The sequence below is a fragment of the Lontra canadensis genome, unplaced genomic scaffold, assembly GCF_010015895.1.
Source record: "Lontra canadensis isolate GAN:19392208 unplaced genomic scaffold, GSC_riverotter_1.0 scaffold86, whole genome shotgun sequence".
Lineage (NCBI taxonomy): Eukaryota > Metazoa > Chordata > Mammalia > Carnivora > Mustelidae > Lontra > Lontra canadensis.
The window spans coordinates 6,967,288-6,987,543 of NW_022631080.1; the positions used below are offsets into that span (position 1 = coordinate 6,967,288).

General features: G+C 37.7%; 1 pseudogene; it reads right to left on the reverse strand.

Moving 5' to 3' along the window:
• Positions 1–497: 497 nt before the first annotated feature.
• On the reverse strand, positions 498–17,824 carry LOC116882665 (annotated as a pseudogene).
• Between the last annotated feature and the right edge of the window lie 2,432 nt (positions 17,825–20,256).

Here is a 20,256-nt window from a genome sequence, read left to right on the forward strand (position 1 = left end):
AAGAAAAAAACTAAGAGGGAGCGCTTAGTACACATTTTGCCCTTGTAATTGAGCCTGGAGGGTTCCTGAGTTCAGCATTAGAAAGGGATGACTTCACTCATGTGGAATTTAAGGAATAAAACAAATGAACAAAGAATACAAAAGAGATAAATAAACAAACCGCAGACTCTTTTTTAAAAAAGATTTTATTTATTTATTTGACAGAGATCACAAGTAGGCAGAGGCAGGCAGAGAGAGGAGGAAGCAGGCTCCCCACCAAGCAGAGAGCCCAACGTGGGGCTCGATCCCAGGACCCTCGGATCATGACCTGAACAGAAGGCAGAGGTTTTAACCCACTGAGCCACCTAGGTGCCCCCAGACTCCTAAATACAGAGAGAAAACTGGTGGTTGCCAGAGGGGATGGGGCGGGGGATGGGTGTAAAGTAGGTAAAGGGAATTAGGAGTATACTTTTTTTTTTTAATGGATCAGTTATTTAAATAGGTTCTTTGTAAGAAATTTAGACCACCAATTTGTGAGGATAAACTCCATTTGGGAGAGAAAACACAGAGCACAGCAGCCCTGGAGCTGAGGGAGAGCTTTGATTTTGGGCAAGATTCTCGAGTCCCCAGATTTGGGATCAACCTTGCCCTGCTCTGTAATCTCTTTTTTCTCTTTCCCTGTGAGGAAGATCTCACTTGCCCGGTGTCCGGGTTTCTGCATCTTCTTGAAGTGAGAAGGGTCAGTGAGAAGTTTGTGGATCTTCATAGCCCCGATACAACTTTGGTGGAGGTGGCAATGACAGATTTGTGTTCCGCACAGAGCACAGAGGAGCTCGGTTGCGGCCAGAGGACCTATTGCAAGCAGCGCTCCCCTGCTCAGCAGCTTCTGGAAAACAACCCGCTTGCCTCTGTGGCGCCCAGGCAGGATGATCACACTGGCCCCAGGAGTGATGCCATTTCCAGTTTTCCCACGTGCTAATGGGGAGGTGTTTTTGCCGGGGATCAACAGCTTTCAAGACACAACTTGAGTAGGATCAAACCTTGGCATTTTGTGAAGTTTAACCACTCAGGTTCCACCGTTCTTGTCACAGGTTTTGTGACAGCAGTGAACACTGGATACTTTCTCTTGTACATGGCCTTTCTAGAATTCATAGCTGATGGGGAAAATCTGCCAATTCCTCTAACTGGGACAGGGGTTGGGCTGCAAGCAGGGCCTGCTATTTCTTGGTGTTTTAGCCTTGGAGTTACCCTTCTTAACCTTGCCACCAGCATCAGTCTTCTTGGCTTCAGGTTTCTTCTCCTTAGCATCTGAATTCTCAACTTTCTCACTGGCCACCTTGCAAGATGGGAAAGGGCACTTTCTCTTGGTGATCACTGAGAAATGTATAGAATTGTTGAATCATTCTGTTGTACACCTGAAACTAACATCACACTGTATGTTAGTTATACTTGAAGAAAAAATGGAAAGAAAACAAAAATGTAGTATTTGGTTTATAATTTATTCTTTGCTGTTTAATATCCTAATTACATGTGAACTGTGGTAGATTTTTAATTCTACCCTGGATCCATCCTGTTGTATAGATGGTACGTTGAATGATTAGAGCATGGAAATAAATTTTATGACTGGTCTTATGTATAGATCATGAGGAAAGAATATCTGTTGTAAAAAAAAAAAAGTAAAAATATGAGCTGTGATTTTTTTTATTACTATTTTGGACTATTGATTATTAATGATCCCAACCTTTTTTGAGTTTTTAGGAAGTCTTCACTCAATGCCTATTTTGAATCTTCGAGGAATGCCATTTTAATGAGGTTGGTACTTCAAAAAAATATTAGAACACTTCTCTAAGTAGATTGAGTTACATATATATTTCTCTTGCTTTTCCCCTTCTCTCTAGTTAAAGAAATATCAGTTATGGTTTTGGTCATCCTCTTGCTCTTAGATAAGTTATATGCTGGTGTGACGTTCTGTTAACACCTGTTCTACTCTATTTCTTATTTAGAGAAAACTTGGCAAATGTAAATTTAAAAGATATCACTGTGTTCTGTTTATATATTTTAGGGAATAATTATTTGCTCAAAATATCTTTAGAGGAGTTCTTTTAGGTAGAAAGATTTTTGAATATCATTTGATAACATGTTTGAATTAAAACGTTTCAGAAAATGATGTAAAGCAGAGTAGATCTTCATCTACTTTTACCCTTCTGAAGGTTTGGTATATGCTTTCAGTTGTCAGAATTTATATTTAGAATTCTCTTTACAACCAGGAGATACATAATGCTTTCCAGTAAGATATTCAGACCAGGGGAGCCTGGGTGGCTCAGTCATTAAGTGTCTACCTTCAGTTAAAGTCATGATTCCAGGGTCCTGGGATTGAGTCCAGCATTGGGCTCCCTGCCCAGTGAGAAGCTTGCTTCTCCCTCTCCCACTCCCCCTGCTTGTGTTCCCTCTTTTGCTCTCTCTCTGTCAAATGAATAAATAAAATCTGAAAAAAAAAAAAGAAATTGAGACCAGCATGTTGCTATTTTGGTGGCTCCAGTAGTGATTGAAATTACCTTTAATGTGTGATGTGTGTTCAGTTGGTTTACATAAGCTATCCTTTATGCCAGAATATTTTTATTACAGAGGTTAATAATTTAGCATGTACTTTTGACTAAATAAGTACTTTTTCTAAAAAGGTACCAAGTAAGTACCTTTTTATGGTATGATAGTTGTAAAAATATTTGGAAACTTAACCTTGGTTTTGTGTGGTAATGTTCAGATCTATTGAAGTTTTTGAATTGTTTGATCAGTGGTATACATGATGGATATTATGTATCCAACATGTAATACTAGTTTTACTTTTATAAGAACTACCAAAGCTGAATAGAGCTTGGGAAAGAGCTTGAGTAGAACAATAACCATGGAAGAAATTGGAGTAGGTAGAAATTTACCTGATCTGGGAGGGTAGAAAGGTTTTCAAAGGAAAAAAAAAAACAAATTATGAATCCATAAAGTAAAAAAAAAAAACAACCTGTGAGTAACCATAATTTTAGAAGTTTGGTCATGGGTATATACCAAAGAAAAATAGAATCTAAGAGGCCCAGTTCTCTTCTTACCAAAATACTGTTTAGATGTGAAAATAAATGCACACTCCCAGCCTTGGAGCTTTTGCAAATAAAGAGAAAGAGAGATTTTAAAGCTCTTTAGGCAGTAGGATTTATAGATATGTTAGTCAAGGTTCTCTAGAGAGAAAGAACAAATAGGAGACATAGACATACGTATTTTATATATATGTATATGTCTATATGTGTACGTATGGAAATGCATGTATGTATGTCCATATATACAAAATATACATTTTACTATCTACATATGTGCATATGATTTATTGCAAGGAAGTGCCTCACGTGACTGTGGAGGCTGAGAAGTCCTGACCCTGAAGAGTCAGTGATACCCTGAAGTTCCATTCTCAGTCCAAAGGCCTGAGAACCAGAACAGCAGACGGTGTAGATTCTAGGTCATGTCCAAAGGCAGAAGAACCTTTATGTTCTAGCTTGAAGACTGTCAGGCAGAGAGAGAATTCTTTCTTACCCAGTCTTTTATTCTGTTCAGGTCTTCAAGGGATTGGATGTGGCCCACTCACATCTGGAAGGACTATCTGCTTTATTTAGCCTACCAATTCAAATGCTAATCTCCTTCGGAAACCCTGTCACACATTCACCCAGAATAATGTTTAACCATGTATCTGGACACCCTGCAGCCAGCTGTCAAGTTAACACTTAAAATTAACTACTACACAGGACTTAGTAATTGACTGGTAAAGGAAAGTGTAAAATCTAAGTGGGATCCCAAGTTTCTGAATGGGGCAATGAGGTTAATCGTATTATTATCTTGCCTTCATATCTCCAATATCAAATCTACTTAAAGAGCCTACGCAAATACATGGATTTGTTTCATTGGTAATTTTTAATCATATGTATTAATAGCAAGAAAAAATTACATAATTTGAGGTTAAGAGGTGAGAGTATTAGAGGAGTGTTTTAATAAACAAGTTTTATGTATTTTATATAAATATGTTTTATGTATTTTACCACACTATTCACTCATTCCTTCATTTACTCGTTAAATATTTGTTGAGCACCTTTCATGTGTCAAGTTGTGCCCTAGAGTAAGATTCTTAATTAAAACATGAGTAAGACAGTCTTACCCCAAAAAGCCAGTGGGAGAGAGAGATTGATAGGTCATTATACTGTGGGTAAGTACAAATGAATATGTACAGTATATTGTGGGAGGCACAGAGGGGAAACGCATAATCAGGGATAGATAAAGGGGGCAGGGAATACTTTCTGGAAAGATATTACGAAACTATAAGCAATATTGCTGTAAGGTATACTGCAGGTTGGGAATGGGGAGTGGTGAGTATGAGTAGGGGTCAGACAATGAATGTCTTGTTTAATATGTTAAGGAAGTTTGATTTTGTTCTGTAGGGGATGGAGACTTATTAAAGGGTTTTTAGAAGGTGGAAGAAGAGTTAAAATGGGCAGAAATGGTTAAAGTTCCATATAGGAAGAACTTTTGGTGCCTATGTGAATCACATACTTAAAGAGGACAGGACTAGAGACAAGGAAACCAGGTCAGTTTATTGAAGTAGTTTAGAATCAAAGAGGTACAGGTTTGAACCAGGGAAGTGTCAGCAGGAATAGAGATGGACTCTGGATTCAAGAAACATTTAAAAGATAGAATCGTAGGGCACCTGGGTGACCCGGGTGGCTCATTTGGTTGAGCATCTACCTTTGGCTCAGGTCATGATTCTGGGGTCTTGGGATTCAGCCCTGCTTTGGGCTCTCTGCTCAGCGGGGAGCCTGCTTCTCCCTCTCCCTCTGCTCCTCCCTTTTTCTCCTCCCCTCTGTTTGTGCTTGTGCACACTCTCTCTCTCAAATAAATAATCTTTATAAAACAAAACAAAAAACCCCCATAGATTTGTAAGACATAATGACTGTTGGAATATGAAGGTCTGAGTGAGGCATAAGAATCAAGGATGACTTTAGATTTCTATTTGGATTAATTCAGTACTTTGATCTAAAATAGGGAGGGGAAATTATGCCAGTCAGCTAATATTTCAGAATAAATCACTCCAAAATTCTGTGGCTGAAAACAACAATATTTATTCTCCCTCATTCTTCTGCTATTTGGTTGGGATTAACTGTTCTAGGCTGGACTTATCTACACTTGGCTATGAGTTGCAGATTGGGTCTAGTTTTTTGCTGACCCAATTCTCTTCTTTCTTGGACCTATGGCCTAGTGAAGCAGTGTTTTTCGTTTCTTTTTGAAGATTTTATTTATTTATTTGACAGAGAGAGATCATAAGCAGGCAGATAGGCAGGCAGAGATAGAGGGAGAGAAGCAGGCTCTCCGCTCAGCAGAGAGCGCGACGTGGGGCTAGATCCCAGGACCCTGAGATCATGACCTGAGCCAAAGGCAGATGCTTAACCCACTGAGCCACCCAGGTGCCCTGAAGCAGTGTTCTTTTAATGGCAAAGTCAGAAACTCAAGAGCCCAAGATCAATCACATAATACATGTCAAACCCCTGCTTGAGATCTATATATCTATCTATCTATTTCAAATAAATTAGTCTTAATTTAGCACTCTTTTTTATTTAAATTCGATTACTTAACACTATATGTTAGAGGTAGAGTTTAGTGATTCATCAGTTGCATATAACACCCAGTGCTCATTCCATCAAGTGCCCTCCTTAATGTCCATCACCCAGTTATCCCTTCCCCCCACCCTTGGGTTATATTTTTAAACATTCAGTTGGTTAAAACAACCCACATGGGTAAGCCCAAAGGGAAGAGGCAGGGAAATATAGTCTGTCTTTAGTGGAGGGAACTTCGAAGTCATGGCCAAGGGCTTGGATAGAGAGAGGTGAAGAATTTGGGCTAAAAACTTAATACCCTAATGACTATGTGGATGATGGATATGAGGAGGATAAGACTGGAAGTTAAGAGACTACTGCTGTACTTCAGAAGTGATAAGAGACCAGGGCATTGGCAGTAGGAAAGGAGAGGAGATGGTGAATTCAAGACATGTTCAAAGACTGGATGTGGTAGTAGCATGGAGGCCAGATTTAGCAGGAAGAGTCAAGGATGACTCTAGGCCTCTAGTTTGTGTGACTACAATATAGGAGGAATAATGTTGGGTTTAGTTTGGGAAACACTGAGTTGGAGGTAGGATGTCATGTACTTTATCATTCAAATCAGGACACTTTTGAAAATGTAAAAGATTGTTACTAATAATTATGCCTCGAAGATAAACCTGTCCTGAGACTGACCTCAAGAAAACTGGTAGTCATTCCATCGTAAGTAATCAAGGTGAAGTTTTTAAATTTTTATTTATTTATTATTTATTTATTAAAGATTATTTATTTATTTGACAGAGACAGATCACAAGTAGGCAGAGAGAGAGGAGGAAGCAGGGTCCCTGCTGAGCAGAGAGCCTAAGGCGGGAATTGATTCCAGGACCCGGAGATCACGACCTGAGCCAAAGGCAGAGGCTTAACCCACTGAGCCACCCAGGTGCCCCTCGAGGTGAAGTTTTTTAGCATCAAGTTGATACTTCAGTGTGAAGGACCAGGGAGAGATCTGGTGTGGAGATAAAGACTCAGGAGTCATCAGCACACAGTGAAAAGTTTGAAAGCCAGAGCCCAGTCGAAATCATCCAAAGGAGCATATGTGGAGTAAAATGAATAGAATGAAGAGAGGATAAAAATTTGGAGTAGATGATGGATGAGGAGTTTAAGAACAAATAAGTATTGGGTTATGCCAAACAGGAGAATTTAAAGGATCAAATAATCAGAATAGTCAGGGTCACAGTTGGCTTTGGGTGTGACTGAAACCAGGAATTTGAACATGGTTAAGTTTTTTTGTTTTTTTTTTTTTCCTCTTAGGCTCTATATATATTGGCTTTTTTTTTTTTTTTTTTTTTTTTGGTGAGCCTCTGAGGCTGGAGCCATGGTCTCAGGCAGCTCCAGGCTCATAATCTTTTAGCTCCAAAACCAGAAAGACAAGAGCATTTCATTGATAACTCCAAATACAAAATATCCCTGGAGGAAGGCTTTGACTGGCTGAGTGTAAGTCATATGCTCATCTCTGTACCAATCAATGTGGCCAGGTGCCATGATTGGCAGCCCCACCATAACCACAAAGTTTTGCTCTCAGAAGAATGATGAGAGATGTACTGGGTGGAAAGAATCAGCGGATATCGTCCACAGTGGACATTGGAGAGTATTACAGAGGCACAAAGGTCAAGGGAGCAGGAAGTCTCAAGAAAGAGGAATTAAGTACAACTTCAAATGCAGTAAACAGGTGCAAGAATACAAAGACCTAGTCCCTTTGTAGTTGACTGTTGGGATTTATTATAGCAGTTGCAGGAGAGCAGTGGGGTAAAAGTTAGATTATAGCAATTTGAGAAGTGACTAGGTGGGTTACACACAGAAGGTGTAGACAAGCATTTCAATAAATTTAGTAAATGTGAAAAGAGACAAACAGGACAGTAGACTGATGGCAATGTATGAGTGTTTTAGACTTGTTTGTAGGCTAAGGTTTAGGACTGCAATTAAGAGCATGTTTATGGGGCGCCTGGGTGGCTCAGTCATTGAACATCTGCCTTCGGCTCAGGTCATGATCTTGGGGTCCTGGGATTGAGCCCCTCATTGGGCTCCCTGCTCAGCTGGAAGCCTGCTTCTCCCTCTCCCACTCCCCTAGCTTGTGTTCCCCCTCTCGCTCTCTGTCAAATAAATAAATAAAAATCTTAAAAGAGCATGTTTGCTGGAACAATGCTGTAGAGAAGGGATGAGGTCAAGGACAAAGCAATGAAGAGACTAGATTTGAAAAGGAGGAAGGATATTTGATCCTAGTGAGGAGGTACAGCTAAGAGTGGACACGGAGAAGTTAAAGGAAGTACATGGAGAGGAAGAGCTATCTTCTGAGAGGGAGGACTTCAGGACATGAGTAGTGAGCATGGCAGCAGCACTGGAAAAGTCACTAGAGGCACTGACTGAAGGAACTGACCAAGCTGAGGAAAACAGTTCACAGGTGATTCTGGGGCCTAGCTGATTTGTGGACCATGAGTCTATCGGACAGAGTGATTTTTCTCCAGTTGTCCTGGATGTGAATATGAAGAAGGCAGATTGAGCCAGGGTTGGAACTTAAATGAGATCCCTTAAATAGAGACAAGATGTTCTCCTCAAGAAACTTAGCAGATTTAAAGTCAAACGGAAGGTCTTAAGAAGACATAAACAAGAACAAGGAAGCTTTTTTTGTTGCTCTGGTGTTCTGCCACGGTCATGGTAGATCTCTCCATGAGATTGCATTACAGTTTATCTTTGCTTTGAATTTCTGTTGTGACAAAGAGTTTGTAATTCTCAGACCATGGGGGGGGTAAATTGGACCTTAACAGATGTTTCACAATTTGCAAAGCTGATTTCATGTAGTGTGTTTCATGTTGTGTTGTGTTTCTGACAGTTAGCCTCTTCCTTCCCAATCCCCACTACACACACACAGATGGACGTTACAGCAACATTACGTGCACAAAGCCCTCTTGGTCGGTATCTCTCTGAAGCTCTATGGAATTGATCAAGTCCTTGTAACTAGTTAAGTGTCAGGATAGAACTTCAAGTTTCCAAGTTTCAGGTCATTATGCCATATCAGAAATATAGATTTATTAAAACTGTAACAAATAAGCCTTTATTCAGTGATGCTAAAAGTCTTAGAGTTCCTTGAAACAAAGTCTTCTCAATAGCTAGAAATATTTTAGGGCATAGTGTAAAGAACTTGGAATCCCTTTATAACAAATGCAGTATGAGATCTAGGGCAAATGAGTCTCTCCCTATCTGAAATTGGGGTATAGTTTTTTTCTTATATGCCTCACAGCATGGTTATAAAAAATCAAAGAGAGAATATAACAAAAACTTTAAAAATAATAAGGGAGATTATAATTTATTGAGTAATATTTTTTGTTGACACCACATTTGTATTCATTTGGTATCATAGCATAGATTATTTAGAAAACTGTTGATTACACATTGGTCTCTTTCCAGGGAAACTTGGAGGAACAGTGTAAATTGGCTACCCACTATATGTAAATTTGGTTTAAAATACCTAAAGTCTCCAGACTTCTTTAATTTATGTAACAGATTTTAGCAATCGAAAGATAAGGATTCAAACTACTTACTGCATTTGTGAAATTAATGAGGCGGATGACTGGAATTATCTTCTACCACCCTCTGTATCTCTTTATCCTGGAAAATATAATTAGACTAACGTCTTTTACTTGTTTCTGTCCTTGGTAGGATTTAGAGATGCTGGCCTCAATTTTTTTTAAGTACAGGGGAATTGCTCACATCTTGAGTCTCACCTTTAGCCAGTAATTACCTGACTAATCAGTGTCAGGAGGGGCTTAGATTTCAAGTAAGTAAATTTATGATTACTTTTCCCCATTATTATTATATAATTGTATGTAATTATATATCATTATTACATAATTGTAGCCAGACTGCTCAGAGTTCCTGATTCTTGTTTATACTCAGTACAATTTGGGGCACCTTCCTAAAAATCTGTTCTTAAGTCATTTTAAATGGAATAGAGAAGTTTACTGTTAAAGTAAATTGAGTGTGAAACTTTTTATGAAGCAAATAATCACTTAATGTGCATGTCCAAATTTTCATATATCAGGTTTTCTTAAATTAAGATTTTTTTCATTTAGACACATAATTTTATCTCAAGGTACCTCTATTTTTAATATATTTGAATTGGAGAATTTCTTTTATTTTACTTAAAGAATGGTTCACTTTGTAAATTACAATGAAATACTGCTCATAAATCCTTTGTTTTTAACAGAGGGTTTTTATTTTGGGACTATGTTGAACGTTATTTACACTGATTTTATTCATAACCAGATTTATGAAAATGTTAAATGCTTTTTGAAGAATTGTACATCTTAAAGTTTCAGTACCCTAAAATTTGCCTTTTTTTAAGAAAATCAGACAATTGAACCATTTCTTCAGATGGAACCCATAAATGATTGTTTTGAAAAAGCAGCTTCACTGACATATAAGTTGCATACATTAAAATTCACCAATTTAAATTGTACGGTTAGATGAGTTTCAACAAATGTATGCAGGTATTTAATCACCACGAACAAGATATAGAGCATGGCCCTTACTTCAGAAAGGCCCTTCCTGCCAATTTGCTGTCAGTCCTCTCTACCCCAGCCCCTGGTAACTACTGACTTGCTTTCTTTCGTTGTAGTTTTGCCTTTTCTAGAATTTTGTATACACGGACTCACACTGTATGTGATCTTTAGAGTCTGGCTTCTTTCACTTTAAATGCGTTTGAGATTCATCCATGTTGTTACTTTCATAAGTGGTGTTTGTTCCTTTTCACTGCTGAGTAGTATTCTCTTATATAAGTCTATTACCTTGTACTTATCCATTCACTGGTAGATGGACATTTGCGTCGTTTCTGGTTTGGGACCATTATGACTGAAGCCATCATGATCACTGGAATACAGATATTTCCATGGACATACATTTTTGTTTCTCTTAGATAAATACCACCTAGAGGGATTCTGTGCCTTATGGTACTGTAAGTTTTAGCATTAAAACAGCCCGATTGTTTTCCAAAGTGGCTATACCATTTTTAATTCCTAGCAGCAAAGTGTGAACATTTGATTGCTAGCCTACAGTATGGTCAGTCTTTTTAATTTTAACCATTCCATCACATTACGGTTTTGTTTTTCCATAATGAATAATGGTGTTAAACATATTGCCTTGTGCTTATTGGCTGGCTTTGGTAAAGCATTCATTCAAACCTTTTGCGCATTTTTATTTTATCATTTTTCCTTTTGCCCATTTTTAAAAGTTAATTTGTTGTTTTCTTATTATTGATTGTAATATTTAAAAAAAAACATGTTTTGGATACAAATCCCTTATCAGCTAAATGTTTTGTAAGTAATTTTCTTCTAGTGTGGCTCGCATTTTCATTTTCTTTCCTTTTTTTTAAAGGTATTATTTATTCATTTGACAGAGATCTCAAGTAGATGGAGAGGCAGGCAGAGAGAGAGAGAGAGAGAGGAGGAAGCAGGCTCCCCACCAAGCAGAGAGCCCGATGAGGGGCTCGATCCCAGGACCCTGAGATCATGACCTGAGCCGAAGGCAGAGGTTTAATCCACTGAGCCATCCAGGTGCCCCGCTTTTTCATTTTCTTAAGAGTATCTTATCACAACAGATTTTAAGTTTTGATGAAGTGCATTTTATCAATGTTTTTTCTTTTATGGTTCATGCTTTTTGTGCCCTAAGAACTCTTTGCCTAACCCAAAGTCAAAAAGATATTCTTTTATGTATTTTTCTAGAAGTGTTATAATTTTAGCACTCATATTTAGGGCTACTACTCATATTCCAGTATAATGCAAAGCTTGAGATTTTTTTTTCCATATGGGTATCCAATTGTTCAAGCACCAATTGTTGAATACTATCCTTTTCCCACTGAATTAATTTGGCACATTTGTTGAAAATCAGTTGAGTGTGCATGTATGTGTATGTTGGAGTGGTTCTGTTTCTGAACTCTCTTGGTCCCTAGTGTACACATAAAATAGTTTCTGAGCTGTGAAGACTTTGTGAATAACTCATCTTCACCATATTGTTTCCTCTGTTCTCTGTGCTAAGACTGTATCTCATATGCATTTCTGTCACTGGATATACATAATTATATGTATTTACATATATTATTATATTATATATTATGTAATATATTACATAATATATAATATATCATATAATAATATAATAATATATTACATATATTATATACATATAATAATATATTACATATATTATTATATACATATAATTATATGTATTACAATATGCATTGTAATTATTTGTTTACATAGTTATCTGATCTAGTAACTTATGAGCTTCTTGAGGGCAAGGACAGTGTCCTCTTCTGTGTTCTCATGTGCTAATACTGGGCATGTAATAGACATCCAAATACGGTTGTTGGATTAAAATAAATGATATGGAAATTAGAGTGTTAAATATTTTACCTATATGAGTAATTGGTATTATTTTTGTAAATTCTAAGCAACTTTTCTTCCTTTGTTAGTTACCTAGTATTGATACATAGTGCCAGTGTCAGTGTTTGTCCTGACATCATGCGCAGCTGATTTTGACCAGTCGGTTAAGGTTTGCTTCTTAGAATCTGTTCTTTGACCCAATAATAAAAACAACTCCTATCTGTTAGTACATGTCAGTCACTATACTAAAGGCCCACATGTATTATCTCACGTAACGTTCAGGACAAACCTGTGAGGCAGGTACTATCCTGATGCTTATTTTATAGACGAGGGAACAGAATTAGGAAGCCAAGTATTTTGTTCAAGTTCACATAAATGATCAGTGGCAGCAAAAATGCAGGTATCCTCTACTGCAACAGCACACTATAATAATTGCCTGGCTTCATTCAGGAAGGTTCGGTTGTAAACTGATCTTCATCTGAATTAAGTGTTGTCAGCCCCTGGGGTCTGGAATATGGCACAGTATCCTTGATCAAAATCAGATGCTGAATTTGTTGTCTTTGAATATACATGCAGTTATTTTCTCAGGCAAAGTTAGTCATTTCATATCCTATTTCTCAGCAAATAATACCAAATGTCTTTTACAACTTGCTCAAGATATTAGAGAAAGTGTAATGATGTGATATGTAGCCTGACATTTCCCCTTTGAAAAGACCATCCTTTGGGCATGAAAGCTGTTTATCCTCCTGAGCCTGGTTTGAAATACAAATGCTGCAGGGCCAAGTCCCTCCTTATCAACCAATACTTCATCTATTTTCTTACCTTAGACTTTATTAACAGAAACTGGAAGTGGAATATGCACCTGGATAGAGAGTAGATCACTTTGGGAAGGATGGGTCTTACAAGAAAAAAAAAAAAGGCCTGGAAATATCTGTAGTTTGTATTTCAGTTTTTTCTAACCCCAACTCTAATACAGACCCAAATCCCAGCCCTTCTCAACTCCAATCTTTCTGACAGGTGTGAGTTTCAAACCTATTTTCTCTGATCCCAGGACTGGTGCTTCTTAGGCTATTCCAAGACTGAGGAGTTCTTGTGTCTTGCTCCCATTCTCAATATGGCACCCGTCATGGTTGGGAATTTCTGCTTTACCACACCAGTCTCTGAAGTCTGGCTTCGTGGTGATGCATTCATTCTAATACTTAGGACGGTGATAAGAGGAATATCCAAAGGTAACGAAATCGCATTCACCATCTTCTGTGTGCCTCCTACTGCATTTATCTTCTTTAATCCTTACAACTTGGTGAAGCAAGTACTGTTATCACCTCCATTTTACACATTTGAGAAATTCGAGGCTTATATGCTTAGGTTTCTTGCCAAAGGTCACATGGTCCTTAAGTGGTAGATACAGGGTGTGAACCTACCTTTCTTTGATGGAGGAATGAGTAGTTTCAATCACTACCTCCTAATGTCTCCAGAAACCCCAAGAATGCTTCAGAAATGGATCTGGAACCAGTTTTTGAGCCAAACTGAACATAGCATTATAATAGTCATAACTTTCGTATCATCCATTCTTGTTCATAAAGCACTGTTATATCCGTTATTGGCATATGAGTCATATGCTGCCATTGTTTTGTCAATGAAGCTACATTTGCAGCTTAGCAGAAATATTAGGAAGATACTGGGGAATTTAGGAAGTGTTTTCTTCAGGAGTAAGAGGAAGGATCTGACAAGATGACCTTGAGATGAGTGACAAGATCAATTTCTTTGCAATTACTTTAATGGGATATCTCCCTACATTGCTTTGAAATAAATAGACTCAGCCTCTTTACTAAATGATAGGAGAGGGAACTTGAGAGATAATAATTTCATTAAATTTATTTCTAGCCTTTCTGATTCAGAATGTGTCAGTTGATTTCGAATGTGTTTTCACAGACAGATTCATTCTCATGTCGCCAACACATCTGTATGGTTCCACCTGAAGGTTAAAGAATGAAATGGATGGTCTGTGACAGGACTTTGTTAGATTCAAAAGAAAAAAACAAAAAAACTGCTAAACATTTACAAGTCCTGTGTTCTAATCCTGCCCTTTCGTTACCTACCTCTGTAAGTTGGAGAACAAATATCTCTGAATGCCACTTTCCTCACCTACTGAAATAATGATTAGGTAACAACTATAGGCCCTTCTACCTCTAAAATATTTTGAGTTCAAATATATTTTTAATGTTACCTAAAGTTATCTCATCTTTATTTGTAGTAGATGCCTTACATCAATATTACTGCTGAAGAATACCATAGAACAGTGATTCTCAAACATTTTGCCCTTGAAATTGTTAAACATTATTGAGGACCTCAAAGAGCTTTTGTTTATGTGGGTTCTCTCCATCAATATTTACCAGATTAGAAATAAAAGCTGAGAAAACTTGAAACATAAGAACACAAAAACACATGTTCCACTAGCTGTCAGAGTGATGGCATCCTTGCAGGTCATATAGCCTCTGGAAAATTCCACTGTACACTCATGAGAAAGTGAGGGTAAATAAAGCAAATAAAATCTTGGTGTTATTATGAAAATAGTTTTGACCTCATGGACTTACTGAAAGGATCTTGGGGATCTCTAGGGGTTTTTGAACCACATTTTGAGAAATGCTGCCATAGAACTTACGTATTTAACTTCTTTATGAATGAAAGCAGATTGATGTTTACATTATCCAGTTCACTGTTCTCTGCCCCGCATCCATTCTTGGTTCCTCTCTCCATTGTGGATTAATGTATTAGCAGGGCAGACCTTATTCAAGAACTATTTTTATCACCGTGCTCTTCATCTCTTCTCCTCTGGACACCAGAATCCAGATGGCAGTTGCTGGTTGGATGCAAAGGTTTTGTTAACACTTGGAGTTCCTTTAAGAGCTTATAATAATAACTGAAGGATTAATTTGAAAAACATAAACACATGTTGTGGGGTAAACAAAACAGTATGCACTACATAATTTGAGATGAATTTAGATATAACAAATTAGATAAAATGTAGAACATCATTGTAATATCCAAATACACTGTACCAGAAATGGGTGAAACCAACAACATATAAGAATAATGTCTCTTTGGTTCATCTTAGAATTTTCTTCTCTTTTAGTCATCTGGATTCTAAGACATCTGTTAATCCTGTGCTGTGGAACCCCCCCCCCCCCATTCATTTCTGCATATAAATTATTTTCTTTCAGTTTCAGATGATTCTTTCTTTCTTTCTTATTGATTGATTGATTGATTGATTACTGTGGTATATGGAATCCTACTCTGGCTGATTTCAAACTACCAATATGATGTCACTGAACTCAAGGTTGAGAAGGGATGCCCACAGTTGACTTGAGCGAGCCCATAAAAGCTGGCTTTGACACACCATTGTTTACTGGGGGTAAATTGTCACAAAATGGGGTGCTGCAGATATGAGTGTTTGACAGAATTTCTGAATGCTAGAGTGTCAGTATCACCCCATCATATTCCCTCTGGTATAGATGAGGACCATGAGGGCAAGGGGAGGAAGGGATCGGTCCATTATCTTACACAATTAGTTAAGGAGACCAAAAGTCAGGGCTTTGTGGTTTTTGTCCAGTGGTCCAGATGGTAAGGAGCAGAGAGCTTGGGTCATGGGCACAACAGAAAAGATCTGGTTTTCCAAGTTCAGTGATAATGGTGAAATGTGTGTTGAGGTTGTAGGATCAAGTAGGAGATAGGGTTAGGTAAGGAAAAATGTGACTAGTGCCTTAATAGGTTGTTTTTCTACTTCCCTTCCATACTTCAATTAATATTTATTGATTGCTTCTGATATGCCTAGAATGACATGAAGTACTGGGAATTCAACATTGAACTAAACTAAACAAGTCCTGCCCCTGAAGCCAATATTGCACTGTATGTTAACTAAATAATATTTAAATTTAAAAAACCAGTACCTATCCTCACACATTTTATGTACTACTAAGAATAAAGATGCTAAACTATCAACTGCAAATAAATATTAAGAAAAGAGAATTACAGAGTGTTCTGTGTTCACAGAGGCCTAATCTAGTCTAGGACTTCAGAGGAGGAGGGTTCTAGGGAAAGCCAACAGGTCAGGGACTCAGAACGACTGATTTGCAGAGTCCAATTAAGGGCAGAAAAACAACACTGGAAGTATAACAAGATAGGGAAAATTAAAAGAATTCTCAGAGAGGTTACTGTATATGATTGTAAGGAATATTTAATTTGCTTTTTTGTGTGGGCTGGGTTTGGGGAGTGAGAGATGCAGAGTCATTGAATGGATTTAACCAGGCAAACAGCATGCTTTTGCTTACATTTTTAAAAGGATCCATCATGGGGCGCCTGGGTGGCTCAGTGGGTTGGAGCCTCTGCCTTTGGCTGAGGTCGTGATCCCAGGGTCCAGGGATTGAGCCCCACATTGGGCTCTCTGCTCATCACGGAGGCTGCTTCCTCCTCTCTCTGCCTGCTTCTCTGCCTACGTGTGTTCTCTGTCTGTCAAATAAATAAATAAATAAAATCTTTTAAAAAAATAAGGTCAAGGACACATAGGTAATAAGCTAATTGGGAATCAAACCTAGGCAATCTGGCTGAAGTGCCATACTTTTAACCTCTAGACTGCAGTCTTTCTTACACAGAACAGTTAGTACAGCCTAATCCTAAACAATTCTATTTTGTTGAATGGTGCGACAAAAGTACTAGACAAAATACTGGTCCTTGACAAAATACTTTGAATTCTTTCCATCTTTCCTGATAGTACAATTTGGCACTTATGTGCACTGTTATTTTCAGTTTGAGATAGGAAAGACAACATTAATAAAGTGAAAGCAATATAGTATTATTCTGAACTCTTAATATAAAATACTTGAAAGTTAATTCTATAGCCTGTAGTTCTTTAAACTTCCCAGAGACCTCAGGATGAAGGAGCCATTATAAATGCTCCATAATTTGCTTCTTGATTGATTGATATGTCTTTGATTTCCATACGAGAACTGATACACTGACAGTCTGCCTAATTTTAAGTCCTATCACATGAATAACAACAAAAACCTCTATATATTTTTTTTACCAGATATATCTAAATATGAATTACAATGACTTCTATTTTCTATTATAGTTCTTTTCATACCAAGTATATATGCTAGAAAGCAGATATCATCTTTTAAAAATTTTGTAGTTAACTTTTATATGCAGCTGTAATGGCTTATAATTAAGGAAAATCACTTATCAATGTCATCCACCAAATTAGCTCTTCATCATTGTTATTATTTCTTGAACAATACGTGAAACAAGTGCAAATCTGCCCCATGCATTCTGTGCCTTGATGGACTTGGGTAATAAGAATATCACTTTGGCTTTAAATAATATTTCAAGTTTTGGGAACATTTTCAGATGCATTATCTCTTTGGATCTCTTCTGACATTTTATACTGCTTTCACTTCATTGACGTAGTCTTTCCTATCTCAAACTGAACACTAGGCGTTGTTGCAATAAATGGAGAGGATGTGATGTGGGATTGTACTGTAAATATGTCAGGTTGAGCTTCACCTCCATAAAATGCAACCCTTTACATGCTGTCATAAAGGACAGCATGACTCATAGTATTTATACAGGTGACTAATGCTTCCCAGATGTGTGATTGTTTGGTGACTATAATTACAGAGAATGATGTCGCCCCCTTTCCTGAATTTAATCTATTTCTTCCTTCTCCCTACTTCCCTTGAGCTTGATAAGATCCACGTTGGCTGTATAACTGTTTTCGCTACCCTGATTCTTCATACGGCCTCCTGGCTGGCTTTTGTTTTTCTTGTGGTTATTGTTGAACTACCCAGTGGAAAAAATGAGCTGCTTGAGTTGAAGAACCATCCAGAACTTTTGGGGAAGGACACCCAACCAAGATCTCCTGGGTCACTTAATTATTTAGCAAACAGTATTAAGAGCCAGTAAGTTCTTGGCATTGAGCATGGCATTAGATATTCAAAGATGAATAACCGACCCAACCTCAAAGGGCTCTTGGTCTTGGGGAGTTTGTGAAACCAGAGTGAGAAGTACTTGAAATTGCTATCTGGATGTTCTTCTCATCTGTTGTCTTTCATGCATGTATAAACTGAGCAGTAAGAGTATTAATAATTATTAAATATTTAACATAAACTACGTGCTTGATACATATTATCTTATTTAACTTTTCCCCAATTTTTCAAGAAAGGTATTTTACAGATGAGGACACTTAGAAAGGTTGTAACAGCTGAGACTTAAAAAGTACAGAAATATCAATCAATGGGACAAAATGTTATTTTGTACTATGGATCAACTCTATGGTCAGTTAATCTTCGACAAAACAGGAAAAAATATACAGTGGAAAAAAGACAGTCTCTTCAATAAATGGTGCTGGGAAAACTGGGCAGCTATATGTAGAAGAATGAAACTCGACCATTCTCTTACACCGTACACAAAGATAAACTCAAAATGGATAAAAGACCTCAACGTGAGACAGGAATCCATCAGAATCCTAGAGGAGAACATAGGCAGTAATCTCTTCGATATCAGCCACAGCAACTTCTTTCAAGATATGTCTCCAAAGGCAAAGGAAACAAAAGCCAAAATAAACTTTTGGGACTTCATCAAAATTAACCTATAGCATCTCATGCACATCTGTGTGCTAGGATGTGAGATGAGAAAACGCATAGAATCTGAAAGTTGGAACTTTAATGACCTTAAGTCCCTTTTACATTGGTATGGTGGGCGTCATCTGCTATTTCATGGCAGAGGGTAAATCAACTATTTCCAGCAGTTCCAGGGACAAGAAATGCATATATTTGAGAGAGTTGATCCCATTTTTGAACTACTGTCATGGTAATAATGAGCAAACATCTAATACCAGTGATTTCTACTTATGGGTCCGAGTTCTGTTTCTAAAACAACATAGAATTTCCTAATTGAGTAAATTCTTTCTACCCATGTCCTGACTGTGAATTGAAGACAGCTTTTGGCCTGCAAGGGAAGAAAACCTGCTGGTTGGATTTGTGGTATTTTGGTTCCTGAGATAGTTTTTCCTTATTATGTCCTGCAAACTTGTTTAATGTCAAGAGACTCCTGATGTACTTTTAGTGTGCTGACAAGGATCATGTTTCTGAGCCTGGGCTAAAGATGAAATCCTTGAGATATTTTTACCAGAGTCATAACTGATACTCTAGGAGATCTCTCAGTAGCCAGGCTATCGGGACTCTAGAGGGAACTCACCACGCTGACCTTGATACAGGGGACATGAGCTTTTTATTATATTCTTTCTCCATGTGTTGATTAGGTTCAACACAGAATGTTATGGGAACAATTAGGAGGGCTGCTAGCTCACATTTGGTTGAGAAAATGTTTTCAAGTCAACAGACATTAGAACTAATTTTATCTTATTTTTTTAAAGATTCATATTTATTTATTAAAGATTTTAATCTTTAATCTTTAATAAAGATTTATTAAAGATTTTATTTGTTATTTATTAGAGAGAAAGAGCAAGCAAGCAAGGAAGCATGAGTGGGGGTGGGAGGGGCAAAGGGAGAGGGAGAAGCAGACTACCTGCTGAGCAGGGAGCCTGCTCCATCCCAGTGGAGCTTGATCTCAGGACCCTGGGGCTCCAGTTAACTGATTGAGCCCTCTAGGCAACCTAGAACTAATTTTTGAAGAAGATGAGTTAACCAGGCAAAGCTGGATATTTGGGGTGAGGGGGGTAAGGGCATGTCCTACGAGAAGGAAGACTATGTATGAGGACACCAAGGCATGAAAAAATATGACATGTGTGAGCAATTGCAAAGGATTCAATATGACTTCAGAATTTAATGTTTTTTAACTTTATTGAAGTATAATTTATGTTCAATAAACTATCCATTTAAAGTATTCATAAGATTTAAAAAAAAATCCACTTACTGTTTTCAGAGGTTTTCAGTTTACTTTGCCCAGATCCATCAGAGGAATCACTATGTAGGGCAGGTAAACTCTTACAAAATGAATTTCTTAAATAATAAGACTTGAAAGTCAAAATTCCTCCTTGATTCGTGGGCTTCAGAATGGGTGTGGTATTATCTAGCACGGAAACATTGAACTTGTTGTCCATCTCCATTGGAGCTCTTGCATGACCAGGTGCATTGACAATAAGCAGTCATACTTTGAAAGGAATCTTCGTTTCTGAGCAGTAGGTCCCATCCATGGGCCTAACATAT